The 13,130-nt window shown below is 44.9% G+C and overlaps 1 pseudogene; it reads left to right on the forward strand.

Moving 5' to 3' along the window:
- Positions 1-8,430, forward strand: part of LOC142264960 (uncharacterized) — a 43,170-nt pseudogene extending 34,740 nt beyond the window's left edge.
- The last annotated feature ends 4,700 nt before the right edge of the window (positions 8,431-13,130 follow it).

The following is a 13,130-nucleotide window of genomic DNA, read 5'->3' on the forward strand; positions in this document are numbered from 1 at the left end:
CTATACAGGATGTGGGAGCAGGTCTGTGTCTGTACAGGATGTGGGGGCGGGCCTTTGTCTCTGTACAGGATGTGGGGGCGGATCTTTGTCTCTACAGGATGTGGGGGCGGGCCTTTGTCTCTGTACAGCATGGAGCGGTGGGTCTGTCTCTGTACAGGATGTGGAGGCAGGTCTTTTTCTCTGTACAGGATGTGGGGGTGGGCCTTTGTCTCTGTACAGGATGTGGAGGCGGGTCTGTATCTGTACACGATGTGGGGCGGGCCTTTGTCTCTGTACAGGATGTGGGGCGGTGCCTTTGTCTCTGCATAGGATGTGGAGGCAGGTCTTTTTCTCTGTACAGGATGTGGGGGTGGGCCTTTGTCTCTGTACAGGATGTGGAGGCGGGTCTGTATCTGTACACGATGTGGGGCGGGCCTTTGTCTCTGTACAGGATGTGGAGGCGGGTCTGTATCTGTACACGATGTGGGGCGGGCCTTTGTCTCTGTACAGCATGGAGCGGTGGGTCTGTCTCTGTACAGGATGTGGAGGCAGGTCTTTTTCTCTGTACAGGATGTGGGGGTGGGCCTTTGTCTCTGTACAGGATGTGGAGGCGGGTCTGTATCTGTACACGATGTGGGGCGGGCCTTTGTCTCTGTACAGGATGTGGGGCGGTGCCTTTGTCTCTGCATAGGATGTGGAGCAAGCTGCACACGGACCTTCTTCGGACGGGCCGGCTGCACACGGGCCTTCTTCGGACGGGCCGGCTGCACACGGGCCTTCTTCGGACGGGCCGGCTGCACACGGGCCTTCTTCGGACGGGCCGGCTGCACACACGGGCCTTCTTCGGGCGGGCCGGCTGCACACACGGGCCTTCTTCGGACGGGCCAGCTGCACACGGGGCTTCTTCGGACGGGCCGGCTGCACACGGGCCTTCTTCGGACGGGCCGGCTGCACACGGGCCTTCTTCGGACGGGCCGGCTGCAAACAGGCCTTCTTCAGACAGGCCGGCTGCACACAGGCCTTCTTCGGACGGGCCGGCTGCACATGGATCTTCTTGAGCAGTGGGACTTTGCGGGCACTGCAGGATTTTAAGTCATTACGACGTAATGTGTTACCAATGGTTTTCTTGGTGACAGCGGTCCCAGCTGCCTTGAGATCAGTAGCAAATTACCCCCGTGTAGTTTTAGGCTGATCTCTCACCTTCCTCGTGATCCTGGAGACTCCACGAGGAGAGATTTTGCATGGAGCCCCAGATCGATGTCATTTTGTTTTTCTTCCATTCTCTTACTATTGCACCAGCAGTTTCTCCCTCTCACTCAGCGTCTTACTTATGGTTTTGTAGCCCATTCCAGCCTTGTGCAGGTTTATGGTCTTCTCCATTCCAGCCTTGTGCAGGTCTATGGTCTTCTCCATTCCAGCCTTGTGCAGGTCTATGGTCTTCTCCATTCCAGCCTTGTGCAGGTCTATGGTCCTGTCCCTGACATCCTTAGAAAGCTCTTTGGTCGCCCATGTTGTAAAGGTTAGAGTCTGACTGATTAATGGAGTCTGTGGCAGTGGCGTAGCTACTGCTTTTGCCGCCCGGGGCGGTTGTCAAATTTGCTGCCCCCCTCCGTTGGCCGTCGATAATCCACAAACTTTCAAAAATCTGGAAAACCACCAAAATATTTATTTTTCATGGAACTACAATCAAAGATCTAATTGTAGACTACTGCTATTAGTCCTAGACTTTCACCTTTTTACACACATGTAGGCCTATTATACACACACACACACAGCTCTGCTGCATACATACACACACAGCTCTGCTGCATACATACAGACACACATACACACACACACAACTCTGCAGCATACATACAGACAGACAACTCTGCAGCATACATACAGACAGACACACATAACTGCTGCATACAGACACACACAACTGCATACAGACAGACACACAACTCTGCAGCATACATACAGACACACAACTCTGCAGCTGCTACATACATATAGATACACACAACTCTGTAGCTGCTGCATACATGCATACATACAGACACACAACTCTGCAGCTGCTGCATACATACAGACACACACAACTCTGCAGCTGTTGCATACAGACACACACACACAACTCTAGCTGCTGCATACATGCATACATACAGACACAAACAACTCTGCTACATACATACAGACACACACAACTCTGCAGCTGCTACATACATACAGACACACACAACTCTGCTACATACAGACACACACCGCTCTACTGCATACATACATACATACACACAACTCTGCTGCACATATAGACACACACGCAGCTTTTGGGGCCCGCCCACGCGGCTCCTAAGGGCCCGCACACGCTACTCCTGGGGGCCCGCACACGCGGCTCCTGGGGGCCTGCACACGCAGCTCCTGGGGGTTGGGGAAAGCCCATGCAGCTCACTGGGGCCCATAAACCGGGTGGCTGGGAGGGAGTATACAGGTCGAGGGGGGTAGCACTTACCGCTCGGTCACGCAGGAGAGGGGGCCCACACAGCGCCGGAGGTCGCTGGCTGACACTGCGCCTCCTTCATCTGTGGGACTGAGCAGGCCGTGCGGTAGCTCCGCCCACAGATGAAGCTCAAACCAGGAGGACGCTGTGGTCTTAAAGCAGGGGTGGGGAGCCTTTTTACTGCTGGGGGCCATTTGGAAAATTCTACCAACCTTCAGGGGCCGCACCAAATTATCAACTTGAAAATGACCCGGCTATAATTGGTCAAACAATTAACTCTCCCCTATACCCCTGCTGTGGCGGCCGGAGCCGATTCTCTTTGGTGCGCTATGATGTTTGCTTCTCACAACGGCTTTCCAGGTTTGTCTTTGTTTGGAGCGCAGATTGGTAAATCATATATATCACACAGGAGACACTGTACATACACCGCTCTGACACTGGCCGTATACTGCACACACCGCTCTGACACTGGCCGTATACTGCACACACCGCTCTGACACTGGCCGTATACTGCACACAGCCTTCACACAGTTGTCATATTTTACACCGGCCATATATATAGGACACATGCACAGGAGATACACACACAAGCCATACACAGCACTCAACATGCCGTATACACAGTACATAAGGAGATGAAAAAAGGCTCTGCAGGTAAACGTGCACACCAGGAATTAGATATACCAATAAACCTCACAATATGAAACTTTATTAAGTGGCAAACACAACAAACACAGCACACACTCACACACGCCGTATACACAGCACACACTCACACACGCCGTATACACAGCACATGCCGTATACACAGCACACACACGCACGCCGTATACACAGCACACACGTACGCCGTATACACAGCGCACACACGCCGTATACACAGCGCACACACGCCGTATACACAGCGCACACACGCCGTATACACAGCGCACACACGCCGTATACACAGCGCACACACGCCGTATACACAGCGCACACACGCCGTATACACAGCGCACACACGCCGTATACACAGCGCACACACGCCGTATACACAGCGCACACACGCCGTATACACAGCGCACACACGCCGTATACACAGCGCACACACGCCGTATACACAGCGCACACACGCCGTATACACAGCGCACACACGCCGTATACACAGCGCACACACGCCGTATACACAGCGCACACACAGATATAAGTACCTGCTGCTTAGTTGTCCTGTAAGATTAGGTGCAGCACAAGTGATGGATGCAGCAGCTCAGCTCAAGGGCTGGCTTCATTCTCCTCTTTTCTCTCCAAGAAAAGACCTGATAGACCTGAGCAGCCGAGCACAGAACGGGAGGGTGAGAGGCAGAATGCACGGCACTATACACTACAGGCCCTTGCCCCATCACTCTGCTTCTAGCTGCAATTTCACCGGGGAGCATGTAGGAGCCAGAGGGAGGAAGTCCCACCCCCAGTGCTGTCTGCCGGCAATAGACAAGATGAGCGGTTGCCCGAGCACCGCAACCACCGGGAATCTGCCCCAGTGCCCCGGGTGCCGCACAAAAGGTCATCGCGGGCCGGATGTTCCCCACCCCTGCCTTAAAGGGACGGCAGCCACAGTTTCCTGCCGAGGACTGCGGTCCCCGGAACTCAGCCCGGGGACAGCAGAACTGAAGGCGAGTGGCCAAAATGCTGCCCCCCTGACATGTGCCGCCCGGGGCGGACCGCCCCCTCTTTGCTACACCACTGGTCTGTGGACAGGGGGCTTTATACAGATGACAATGTAAGAGCCGTCTGTAATGCAGGTAACGAGGGGATTAGGAGCATCTAAGTGTCTGTAGGAGCCATAACTCTTAATGGTTTGTAGGGGATCAAATACTTATTTCTCTCTGCAAAATGCAAACAAACGTATATAATTTATATAATGTGATTTTCTGGATTTTATTTTGGATATTCTATCTCTGACTGCTAAGATTAACTGATCCTTAAATTTATAGACTGTTCATGTCATTGAAAATCAGCAAGGGATCAAATAATTATTTCCTTCACTGTAGTATGAGATCAGACAATCACAAGTTCAGGACCCCTAAGGGGACTAATAAACACAATGAAAAGTAAATCATGTTTGATATGATGAGTCTATGAGGCAACCTCCTGCTCCATAGGACTTTACCATGCTGGTATTTGGTACCTGCTGATGGCCTCCTGCCCATTCATTTGTTCCCAGTAAAGAAACTTTGCTCATATTGCACTTTTTTCTTAGTGTTCTGAATATACCGTGGTTTGGAAAAAAAAAACCAACTATCTAATTTTTATTTATTAGAAAAAAAAACTCCCACTTCTGAGGAATACTTTGTGTTACTATTGAGTTATAGGGATGAAAACATCATTCAACACTCTTCAGAAGGAAACCTCATTACCTTAATATAGGACTTCACAGAAGATACTGTATCTCACATATAATCCCCCTATCATGAGGAACCTTCTCCGGATCAGTGTATGATTGTTACCACAATTAGATTTCAATGTGGAAAACACCTTACATGGAGTTCGGAGTTCTGTACAGAAGAATGTGCACAAGGGAGAAGCCGTACTCTTGTGAAAAATATTAGAAAAGCTTTACCCAAATCAACTTCCAATCTATCACTATATTTATCTTCTATTTGCCCTCATTGACCACTTCTGCACTGCCGTATGCAAAGCTCTGGGATCTGGGCGCAAATAAGCACCACAACATAGAATTAATAGTTTAGACACATACACAACCAGTCATGTATTCAGTGACTATGTCTCCACAGATGGATCCAGGAGGAGAAATCCCCCAGAGAGATGTCCCCGTCCTCTGTGTCCTCAGGACTGTCCAGAGGAGAAGCACAATGTCCCGGAGACTCATCAGGTAGATGACGCTGACATCTCCACAACATCTGACCATAAAGTGTTTGGACCGGAGCTCGATTTACATTTTCTTGTCTTTTTAGGCTGAAGATCTGTTTGATATTAAGGTTGAGGTTATAGATGAAGAAGAAGAGATGATGGATTCATTTGCCGATCCGCAGGGTAAGAAAAGAAGACTGACATATCTATTCTGTGGTCACCTACTACTACTCCCATCATCTGCTTATCACATGACACAATCTGTTCCATCACTGTGTGTTTCCTACAGATGAACCCATGGAAAGAAATCCCCCAGAGAGATGTCCCCGTCCTCTGTGTCACCAGGACTGTCCAGAGGAGAAGCACAATGTCCCGGAGACTCATCAGGTAGATGGCGCTGAGCCCTGGACCCGATCTGTATATGGGGCGGTATTTTTGTCAGTTGATGCTGACATACATTTTGGTGGCTTCTTATTTTTCCATCTGTCCTCTGTACTGTACTGTACTGAATTGTTACATCTGGTGTATCAGGAGGAAGATCTGACTGACCATAAGGTCAAAACTGAAGAAGAAGATTGGACGAGGGGCAGTAAATCGTATATGAGTGACGTAAAGGTGGACCTTCCTGTAGACGTTACCGCAGGTGCATAATACACAGATAGGAAATACAGTGGGTTTATATTTTATAGCTACAGAAAAATCATCCCTTCACATATCGGGTCAGAGTTATGTATGTAAACTACCTTCAAGGGTCTTAAGAAGCCTTCAAAGTGGCTTTAAAGATTTATATTTTGTTTTAAATTTTTCACATTCAATTTTCCAGATTCACGATTAGGAGCAGAACATGTTACACTTAATTCATGCACATACAAAGATGTTTTAGTAAAGATTAATTGTACTCAGGGAACTTCAGTAGATCCTCTCTTTTAGAACGCCGTGAGTTCTTTACCCTCGTAGATAATAGATACTGGTTGCCCCAAAAGTGGTTCTTCATCTCTCCTTTTTTAAACTTAAGAGCCTATGGAGGACAGATCCGTTGACGGATTGTTAGTCATCCGTTATTCTTGCAATTGTAAGGGATCCGTTGTTTTCTTACCGAATCTGTTACAAATGGAAGATAAATAGTAATCCGTTTACGGATTCGTCCTCCATAAACTCCCATGTAAAAAAAAAAAAAAAAGCACGGATCCGGCACAAATCAGTTTCCCAAAGGAACTTTCTGTTCTAATGGATACTTACAATACATGTAAACTTAGCAACTTAGCCTTTCATTGGCATCTTTCTGCCTATGCACAGGGTACAGTCAATGGTTACGGCGTCATTGAACTACATGGCAGCAGGCTTACTAGTACTGAAGTAATAATCTGCTGATAAAAGTGATTTTGTTTTCTCCAAAACTACAGCAAGCAGCAAGTGTGTAAACTGGATCTTTGCACCTACATTATGTTGATCTCAAATTAGGTAGCAAAAACCTGGTGCCAAATTCCCTTTAAGGTGTTCCTCAGTGCTTTATAAAGCTGGAATTACACAGGCAGTTTCTGTGGGAGTTGTTTATGTAGTTTTTTTTTTTAAGCCCAAGATGTTGATGGATTAGAAAGGAATTGCTGCAAGATCCATTTCTGGTTTTAGCTTTACAAAAAAAACCCTCTAAAACTGCACAAAAACCTGTGTTGTTCAGCCTAAAATGAATATTCTGAATATCTACTTTGGTTTGAAAACTAAAACTTTCTCATTTTTATTATTTTTATTTTAAACAGCAAATAACCTTAGAAATTCTGAAAGCAGCTTAATTTTATTGCTAAATTGTCAAGTAGAAGATGAAGATATCCAGCAGTGCTTGTCAGAAGAAAACCGCATTAAACTTAATATAAATTCAGGACTTCACAATACAAATCCAATATATAATCTCCCTAATCACATGGTTTCTCCTGATCAATCTCAAATTGTTAAAAGTACAGATCAAAAAGTGAGCAAAAAGCTTCAATGTGGTCTCTGTGGAAAGCATTTTACAAGAATTTCAAGTCTTCATACGCACAGAAGAATTCACACCGGGGAGAAGCCATACGCTTGTTCAGAATGTGGGAAAACCTTTACAGATAAATCAAGTCTTGTTGTACATGTGAGATTTCATACTGGAGAGAAACCATTTTTGTGTACACTATGTGGGAAGTCCTTTTCAGATAGATCAGGTTTTGTTAAACATCAAAGAATTCACACAGGAGAGAAGCCATATGCATGTTCAGAATGTGGGAAATGTTTTACACAGAAAACGCATTTTGTTAAACATCAAATGACTCACACAAGTGAGAAACCATTTTCATGTACAGAATGTGGGAAATGCTTTACCTGGAAAATAGATCTTGTTAGACACCAGAACATTCACACTGGAGAAAATCTATTTTCATGTTCACTGTGCAGGAAAATCTTTACAGACAAATCACATCTCATTGTTCATGAAAAAAAACACATAGGAGATAAACCATTTTCATGTACACAATGTGGGAAGACATTTGGGCGTAAATCAAGTCTTGTTAGACATGTGCATAGTCACACAGGGGAAAAGCAATATTCATGTTTAGAATGTGGGAAGTGTTTTATACATAAATCAGATGGTATTCGGCATCAGGGGATTCACACAGGAGAGAAGCCGTATTCATGTTCAGTATGTGGAAAGTGTTTCACACATCAGTCAGGTTTTGTTAAACATCAGAGAAGTCATTCAAGGGAAAAGCCATACTCCTGTTTAAAATGTGAGAAATGCTTTTCAGATCAATCAAGTCTTGCTCGACATCAGAAAATTCACACAGTAGAGAAACCATATTCATGTTCAGAATGTGAGAAATGTTTTACATATGAATCAGGTCTTGTCAAACATCAAGAGAATACACACAGGATAAAAGCCGTATTAATGTAGTGAATGTGGAAAATGTTTTATAGATAAATCGTATTTTGTTAAACATCATAGAACTCACATAAGAGAGAAGTCGTATTCATGTTCAGAATGCGGGAATAATTTTAAACATCAAATGGGTCTTGCAAAACATCAGAAAATCCATGAACGAGAGGAACCATATTTATGTTGAGAATGCAGGAAATGTTCTAAAATTAAAGCCAAACTTTGACATCACCAGAGAAGTCACAAAGGGGACAAGAAGGTTTGAGGTCCTTTATATATGTTTAAAATATTTTACAGGGAAATCAAATTTTGAAACTCATTACAAAAATTCACATTGTCATGAAACACTATAAGTACAAAAATATTTTTAAATTGTCAGATTTGGTAATTTAAACAGCTAATATAAATTTGGATGAAAATAAAAAAATGACATTTTTAACACAATTGTTATATAAGCTTATACTTTTTATTATCGCAACGTGTGATGAGAGAACATGGAGACCAGAATTTGTTACACAGTTTTTCCCGAATGTGGTTATGCCTTCATATGTCTCCAGCAAATACTGTGTGACCATGTGGCAGGCTCAAAAGAAAGACTCACCGTTTGGCTTTTGGAATGCCAATTTTGCTGGCGTAGTCTGTAGGTGCCATTTGCAGAGAGAGCCCTCAAGGAGCCAAACAGTAGAAAATGCACAGAAGTGACCTGATTTGGAAATTAGACCCTTCGATTCATTACTGAACCTGTTTCAGTGACTATTTTGGCTCCAAAGTTTTCTCAAGATGCCAACATCATCCATTGTGTGGTTGTACGTGAAAATTGTAATTGCCAGGTTGTGCCTACCGTAGCTCCTGTTTCTGGGAAGACACAAAACATAGATAGTTAAGTGGGCTATTCCTGATACAATAATGCTAAGCATGTGTATTCTGACTACAAGGCTCAGAAGGGATGGGCACATATGGATTTCAATAAAGGGTAGGAGCCAGCACTGCTTGAGAATGGCATGCAACAAATAAAAAGTATAAATTCACAAATTATTCCAACTGTACTTTAATGCAAAATGAGATTTTTAGCAAACAATTGATCAATTTTTTGAGCCACCCCTGCCACATCAAATCTCAATAGGGGGGTCCTACACTATATTTTATATTTTCATTGTGCCATGCAGCCTCCTAATTAAAAGCAGAACCATATTGAAGCAACACTCATACCTGTAACATTTGAGAACCGCTTCTGTTGTGAGTATCATTTGTGTGGGTGCTGTTTTGAAGCTCCCTCTGGTGGCTAGGAATGGTAGTGGAGCTTAATCTGAACCTGTGACTCAGACAGGTGTCAGCGTTAATTGGAAATTAGGGAAGTCCTATTGCAGACAAGTCTGGTCTATATAGGAGAGCACTTTTTGCCTTGCTAGCGCCGGTTATAATTGTATATTCTTCAGTGTCTGTTCCTGGCTTGGAGTTTTGTCCTTCCCTGTTTCCCTGAGCAAGACTTCTGCAGATAAGTTCTCAGTTTTTTCCTTGCTTCCTGGTTTGCTCCTTGGGGTGGTTGTTTTTCCTTGTTTTGCTTTGTATCTGTTTTCTTGCAGGTTAAGTTTGGTTTCTCTTGTGTTGTGAGAATGGGGGTCCGCCCTTTGCTAGCTCTCATGCAGGAAAAGGGATTTTCTCCCTGTCTAATTTGATTATTTGCTCTTCTGTATTTTGTGTTCTTTTTGGTATTTTGTTCTCCCATTATTTACAGGAGTACCTGATATAGTGGGGGGTGAGGTCGACCTCCAGGGCCATTTTTACTATTAAGAGTTTGGTATTTTTCTACAGGGATTTTGCACTGACCACAATCAGTTTCCTTTCCTCTTCATTGTATCGAGTTAGTTGGGCCTCGCCTTTGCTAAATCTATTTTTCCTATCTGTGTATTTTGTTTTCCTATATCACGTAATCTTTGTATGTGGGGAGCTATCTACTCCTTTGGAGACTACTCTGAGGCAAGGTAGATTTCCTCATTTCTTTCTGTGAGGCGTAGCTGTGATGAGGCGTCTAGATTATTAGGAACACTTCACGGGTACTTCTAGTGTGGTCTGATAGTTAGGGGATTGTGGTCAGCCCAGGTTCCAACTACTCCTGTTTTCTTGGTGTTTTTTCATCAAAGGGAGTTTTTTGTAATTTTCCACAGTTACCGGATCATAACACGCTTCCATGTTGCAAAAACAGTTGCATGCCATTCTCAAGCAATGCGGGCTCCCCTCTTTCATTGTTACTTATTGGTTCGGTGGCTGACCCCTACCATGCCACGCATGCCTAGTTTTGGTTTGCATATTCCTTCTGTTTCTATCAAAATTAATTCTTCGTGGCTGTTCACAGTCTGCCACCTCACACTTTTCCACAGGCATTGTTAATTAACCACCATTTACTTGGGTCTGTTCTGCCTTTATTCATGGACCCTGGTCTGGCACTGTGAGGGCCAGTTCTGACATTGTCCCGGTGTGTGGCGTCCGCTGCACATGCTGGGCCTGGGCTGCCTTTATTCGCAGCTGCCTCTCCTTCCAACATGAAAGCGGTTCTGAAATGTTACAGGTATGTCTTGCTTCAATATGGTTCTGCTTTTAATGTAATTAGGAGGCTACATGCCACAATGAAAATATAAAATATATAGTAGGACCCCCCCTATTGAGATTTGCCGTGACGTGGCAGGGGTGGTTCAAAAAACTGATCAATTGTTTGCTAAAAATCTCATTTTGCTTTATAGTACAGTTGGGATAATTTGTGAATTTACACTTTTTATTTGTTGCATGCCACTCTCCGCAGTGCGGGCTCCCCTCTTTTATTGTTACATATGGATTTCAGTGGATTTTATTTGAAGGTGGGGGAAGCCATGTCACTTTCCAGAGCCATTGTCCTATTCATTTCTCCATTGACATATAATGGCCCTCAGCATGAGTTGAAGTTTTTATGTGTACAATTTTGGGGTACATTAACTTTTTTTGAGTGTTATTAAAGCGCACTTGTCACCAGGTCAAAAGTGGGCAGTTTTTAGTCTTATTTTATTCATGCTTCTCCCCTTAGTACGGTATCTCATTTTGTTTTTGTTTGTTGGCTTTTTTTTTAATCTAGTGCTTATTTTTATAGTCTTTACCAAGGGGCGGGGTTGCACACAGGGTAATAATTCGGACACGTATCTCTGGAACTATAGGATGGTTTAAAGAAAAAAAAACACAAACTGCAGGAATAAAATAAGGGCAAATGCTGGCAACTTTAGGTCTGGTGACAGGTCTTCTGTAAGGCTAGGTTCACATTGATGCTATGCTCTATCATGGCATTTATGTTGTGGCTTCCCTCTAAATCCCTCAAAAATAAGATTCACAACAGATCCATTTTCTAAATTTAAGTGCAGATGGAATAACTTTGGACTCCGTCTGGCCTCTGTCTTGTCTTTTTTGGGCCTGGAGACAACTGAGCTAAAGAGAGTCCTGGATAGACGGCACCATCTGACCAATGAGGACTCAAACCAAAGTGACTCAGACTACCTGAATCTTTCCTTTGGCTGTTTTATCTGAATCATATTTTATGGGGGCTATAGATAGAAACCATGAGATAAATGCTAAATAGGGGGCATTGGTCAAAGGTACACCATGAATAGATGTTGGGAGGCAGAATGAACAACAGTTCAAGAATTGTTTGCATTTTTCCTTTCACCCATGACAATATCCTAGAGGGGATCTGCACACCAAGGATAGGAAACCTACAGAATGAGAGGGCAGAGCCTTTCCCCTGCATCAGTTGGTTTTCTGTCATTGAGGGGGAACCTACAACGAGTGTTACATAACGGAAACAGAAGAGGAAGAGTTGTCCTTCCCCAGGCCTGGCCCGGTCGCCTGGGAGAGAGGCTGTATGGCTGTTGTGCCAGAGCGGGTCCATCAGTAACTCAAGCTGGCATGTGGCATTTCCATGCGTTGGCCAGCCACCACATTGTCCCGGGTCTGCGCATGTGGGGCATGCGTTGGAAGACGTGTGCCCTGATGAGTGCGCTGGTGCCTTCTGAACCTGTAGTGTTAATTCACTTCCGGAGTTTCCGCAGGAGACACCGTGAAAGCCTGGTCCCGCATTTATATGTAGTTGTGACCGCTGGAAGAGCGGGTTAATACTGGCACTCTCTCCAGTTTGCCAATAGAGAAGCAACGGTGTGGCAGTCGCACTGGTGGTTAAACGGGACTATCAGAATTGACAGTTAGATCAGCCAGTGGAGCAACAGCGCCAGTAGAGTGGATTGGAGTGGATCCATAGCCTCAAGAGGTAGTCATTCGGGTGATAGGATTCTGCCTCCAGAAAGTTCACTTTTATAATGGCCCCTTTTTGTCTTGTTCTTAATCATTGGTAAAGTCCTAGAAAGTGCATGGCAATGCTTATGGATAAGGAGTGTGCGCTTTGCAGAGCAGGATTGCCTAAAGCTGGGTTCACACATAGCGACGACGTTGCTGTTACGTCACCATTTTCTGTGACGCAACAGTGACCTTGTAAGTCGCTGTTATGATCGCTGCTTAGCTGTCAAACACAGCGACGCAGCAGCGATCATAACGACACGCGTCGCTGTGGAAGCGATGCTGCGCTTGGTAACTAAGGTAAATATCGGGTAACCAACCAAAGAGCTTCTCTGGTTACCCGATATTTACCTTGGTTACAAGAGCACACCTTTTAGCGCTGGCTCCCTGCACTCATAGCCACAGAACACATCGGGTTAATAAGCAAACCTTTGCTTATTTCCCGATGTGTAGTCTGGCTGCATGCAGGGAGCAGGGAGCCGACAGCACAGGCAGAGTGAGAGCGGCGGACGCTGGTAATGAAAATAAATATCGGGTAACCAAGGAAAGGGCTTCCCTTAGTTACCCGATGTTTACCTTAGTTATAACTTACCGCAGCTGCCAGAAGCTGGATCCCTG

The sequence above is a fragment of the Anomaloglossus baeobatrachus genome, chromosome 1, assembly GCF_048569485.1.
Source record: "Anomaloglossus baeobatrachus isolate aAnoBae1 chromosome 1, aAnoBae1.hap1, whole genome shotgun sequence".
NCBI classification, from domain to species: Eukaryota; Metazoa; Chordata; class Amphibia; order Anura; family Aromobatidae; genus Anomaloglossus; species Anomaloglossus baeobatrachus.